The 4971-nt window shown below is 40.8% G+C and overlaps 1 pseudogene; it reads left to right on the forward strand.

The window, feature by feature from the left end:
* Nucleotides 1–3596: 3596 nt before the first annotated feature.
* LOC108543405 (developmental pluripotency-associated protein 4 pseudogene) lies at nucleotides 3597–4622 on the forward strand (annotated as a pseudogene).
* Nucleotides 4623–4971: the final 349 nt, after the last annotated feature.

Below are 4971 nucleotides of genomic sequence, written 5' to 3' on the forward strand. Positions count from 1 at the left end.
ATCACGCTCTGATCTTAGCCCCAGACTTATTGTAAGGAGTTCCAGAATCAACATGTTAATCAAGAGTTATTTGTACATTGAATACATATTACATATCTCATAAAGGCAGATCACTATTTTCCAATGTATGTGTCTGTTACTGTGAAAAATACAGATTTACTTCAAAGCACTGCTGAATTCATAAGAGCTTCTGTCACCAAGCGTTTTCTCAGAAGATCCTAAAAATACAAAGCTATTATGGAAGTTTTAGAGATGTGGGAACATTAAAAAGTTTTCATCATATTCAAAAATGTTGAACACTGTTTAAATATGTTTCAGAGCAGAGCACATGTGTACGTTTGGTGGCATTAGGCAAGGCATGCACTTGCTAAACACATTAAACCAAATGTCATTCAAATAGTTCTTCTTCAGCTTGTGTTCAACATTAGGTAAAAATTGAGGGTTTTTTGTTTGTTTGTTTGTTTGCTTGCTTGCTTGTTTTCTTATTTGAGACAGAGTCTCACTCTGTTGCCCAGGCTGGAGTGCAGTGGCAAGGTCTCTGCTCACTGCAACCTCCAACTCCCACGTTCAAGTGATTCTCCTGCCTCAGCCTCCCAAGTAGCTGGGGTTACAGGTGCCCACCACAACACCTGGCTAATTATTGCATTTTTGGTAAAGACGGGGTTTTACCATGTTGGCCGGGCTGGTCTCAAACTCCTGACCTCAGATAATCCACTCGCCTCAGCCTCCTAAAGTGCTGGGATTACAGGCGTGAGCCACTGGGCTAGGCCAGTTATCATATCCTTTTCTGAGATGTTCAAGCACTGTTTTCTTTCAATAAGGGATGCTGCAACAATCTAAAAAAAAGTTTAAAAATTGACAATGGCACCCACACTCAGGGCCAAAATTTTCCTTAAGTCCACAGTATGAATTTGGGTGAATGTAAGCACAACACAAATCTTCAGTTACTGTATGTGTGTGCCCAGTCTCTAACATTGATCTAAGGCATTTCCCACAGTGTAGATCAGACATGTAGTTGCTGTAGGATCAAGAGGAACTATAGGGAAGCTGAGCCCTCATCAGCTGATGGGGGCAGTGGATTCCTTTGCTACCATTTAAATATCCTCAAAGCTTGAGTGGCAGTGCTAAGACTGACACTAGGCAAAAATAAAGGAGACCAATTTTTATGTAGCAAAATGGAAGCACTGTTACTCAACTCTGCTGTAAGACTGCAAAACCTTGCAACTGTTTTATAGGAAGGAGCAGTGAAGCAGGAAATTGCTAATGCAGCATATATGGAAAAGGAGAGGACACATAAGGATATCAAGCAAAGATGCCAAGATTTTAATATCTGCCAAAAGTCACTACAACAGAGACTAAAGGGTACAGAATAAGCATTCAAGAAGTTAGATGTCATCTAATTAATTATAGATGTGGGCTTGATTAGCTTTAAGGAAGCTTATGAAGAAAGGAAATGGGGTTAATCTGTTGTATTTAGTTAGCAGGCAGTTAGCAGGCATCCTTCTTTCTCACCAGCTTTGATCTGCCACTGCACTTATTTCTGATAAAACATGGTAGCTATCCCTTATGGCATGGGATATAAACATGTAGTCACTCTTTCAGCATCTTATAGAACTTATTTCTCACATACAGATTTTAAGACATACATTATATCTTTAAGCATTATAATACCTAATGTTCAACATGCAAGAGTATCTAGAAGACATGTAGACATAACTTTTAAGGAAATTCATTTCTAGATCCTCAACATTCACATACACTCTTTCTTAAAACGAATTTTCTTATCTAGCAACCAGATCTTGGTTTCTGAATACTATTCTCCAATAAAAGGAACCAGTGCTCCTTGAAGAAATGGCTGAGTGTAGACCTGGGGCAGGGATAATACAAGATGAACCTGGAAAATCTTGTAATTACAGAAAATAAGGATGTGGAAAGGAAGAAAGAAACAGAGAAAGAGAAGGAAAAGGAGGGAGAGAGAATAAAAGCCTGTCAAAAGGACACAGAAGTCAACTTGAAAGCGTTCTCTATGACCAAAGCTGAAAGAAATTGAGCAATAAAATATAAACAATATTTTTGATTTATAACCCCAAAATAAAATAAAGATTCATGGATCTATACTGATATAAACAAGTGATTGAATAAATAAATAAATAGAGAAGAAACAAATCTTCCTTATATAGTTGCTTCACTATGAGTAAAACCAGGCAGGAAGGAGTGAAACAGAAAATCTCCATCAAAATACTGCAGTAATAATTGCTGCAGATAAGATCCAGTCATGCATGTTAAAATTAGTGGGTAAAATTTTAATGAGAAACTTAATAGTTGAATAGCTTCAAAGAACCTCCCCCAAAATAAGTATTAATTATTGTGGTGGTTTTAACATACATTCACATTCTCTAATATTCTTTCCTCTAGGAGGTAGAACTGAATTCCTCTTTCCTAGAACATGAACTGGATTTAGTGACTCTTCTATCAAATAGAAGATGTAAAGAAAAATAGTAACTTTACAGTGAAGAAACTTGGCATATACCACTTACAAAATAGATTAAGGTTAACATCATCAGTAGTGAGTCATGTTGATATCCTGTAACTCTTGATATGATACAATGGAGAGCACTTCATATCTGTGGTATTCTTAAAAATGCATAACCCAAAGTCTTTGCTATTGTCAATAGTACTGCAATAAAAATACATGTACATGTGTCTTTATAGTAGAATGATTTATAATCCTTTGGGTATATACCCAGTAATGGAATTGCTGGGTCAAATGGTATTTCTGGTTCTAGGTCCTTGAGGAATCGCCACACTGTCTTCCACAATGGTTGGATTAATTTGTACTACCACCAACACTGTAAAAGCATTCCTATTTCTCCACAACCTTGCCAGCATCTATTGTTTCCTGACTTTTTAATAATTGCCATTCTAACTGGCATGAGATGGTATCTCATTGTGGTTTTGATTTACATTTATTGCAGCACTATTTATAATAGCAAAGACTTTGAACCAACCCAAATGACCACCAATGATAGACTGGATAAAGAAAATGTGGCACATATACATCATGGAATACTAGGCAGCCATAAAAAAGAATGAGATCATGTCCTTTGCCGGGACATGGATGAATTTGGAAGCCATCATTCTCAGCAAACTAACACAGGAACAGAAAACCAAACACCACATGTTCTCACTCATAAGTGGGAGCTGAACAATGAGAATACAGGGACACAGGGAGAGGAACATCACACATCAGGGCCTGTCGGGGAGTGGGGAGCAAGGGGAGAGAGAGCATTAGGACAAATGCCTAATGCATGTTCTGCTTAAAACCTAGATGACGAGTTGATAGGTGCAACAAACCACCATGGCACATGTATACCTGCGTGACAAACCTGCACATTCTGTACATGTATCCTGGAACCTAAAGTAAAATAAAGTAAATTAAAGTGTATATACCCAAAGGATTATAAATCATGCTGCTATAAAGACACATGAACACGTATGTTTATTGCAGCACTATTCACAATAGCAAAGACTTGGAACCAACCCAAATGTCCACCAGTGACAGACTGGATTAAGAAAATGTGGCACAGCATTTGCGAGGCTCCGCTTCTACAAGTATGGAGAAGGCGAAAGGCAAGGAGACCTTCACAGAGAAGTCGAGGGAAGAGGATCAGCAGGCTTCTAATCAACCAAACATGATTGCTTTGCCAGGAACATCAGCAAAGGGAACCAAAGAAAAAATGTCCGTCAAAGGCAATAAAGTGCTCTGTCCTAAGAAGAAGGCAGAGTACAGTGACAACCCCAGACCTCAGAAGAAGATACCAATCCCTCCATTACCCTCTAAACTGCCACCTGTTAATCTGATTCACCGGGACATTCTGCGGGCCTGGTGCCAGCAATTGAAGCTGAGCTCCAAAGGCCAGAAATTGGATGCGTATAAGCGCCTGTGTGCCTTTGCCTACCCAAATCAAAAGGATTTTCCTAGCACAGCAAAAGAGGCCAAAATCCGGAAATCATTGCAAAAAAAAGTAAAGGTGGAAAAAGGGGAAACGTCCCTGCAAAGTTCTGAGACACATCCTCCTGAAGTGGCCCTTCCCCCTGCGGAGGGGCCGCCTGCCCTGGAAGATTCCACTGCTCTGCTTGAGGCAGTTAATACAGTTGTGGTGACAACTTCTGCCCCAGAGGCTTTGCTGGCCTCCTGGGCGAGAATTTCGGCCAGGGCGAGGACGCCAGAGGCAGTGGAATCTCCACAAGAGGCCTGTGGTGTCAGGTGGTGTGTGGTCCATGGGAAAAGTCTCCCTGCAGACACAGATGGTTGGGTTCACCTGCAGTTTCATGCTGGTCAAGCCTGGGTTCCAGAAAAGCAAGAAGGGAGAGTGAGCGCACTCTTCTTGCTTCCTGCCTCAAATTTTCCACTCCCGCATCTTGAAGACAATATGTTGTGCCCCAAATGTGTTCACAGGAACAAGGTCTTAATAAAAAGCCTCCAATGGGAAGAGAATATCAGGAAAAAGGCCACATCTATGGTAATTAATGGCAGAAAGTCTGGAGAGTCGGATTCCGCGGGGCTGCTGACTGGTGAACTCTGGTCCTCTGCACACCTGTTTATGGACCATGCAGATTAGTGGGGTGGCAGATGTTAGCCTAAGAGCCCTAGCAGTGCCTGTTGCTTTGTGAGTGGAGATAGAGACTCTCAGATTTAAAAATGGGAAAAACATTTCGCAAATTACCAGAAATTGTAGTTAATATGTAGAAAACTCATTCATACTACTTTTCTAAAATAGACATGACTTCAGCAGCAGCTCTTTTTTGTTTTGTTTTGTCTTTTGAGACAGCGTCTCACTCTGTTGCCCAGGCCGGAGTGCACTTGGTGCAATCTCAGTTCAGTGCAATCTCTGCCTCCTGAGTTCAAGTGATTCTCCTACCTCAGCCTTCCGAGTAGCTGGGGTTACAGGCACCTGCCACCACACCCAG

The sequence above is a fragment of the Rhinopithecus bieti genome, unplaced genomic scaffold (genome assembly GCF_001698545.2).
Source record: "Rhinopithecus bieti isolate Rb0 unplaced genomic scaffold, ASM169854v2 scaffold_23881, whole genome shotgun sequence".
Taxonomy (NCBI): Eukaryota; Metazoa; Chordata; class Mammalia; order Primates; family Cercopithecidae; genus Rhinopithecus; species Rhinopithecus bieti.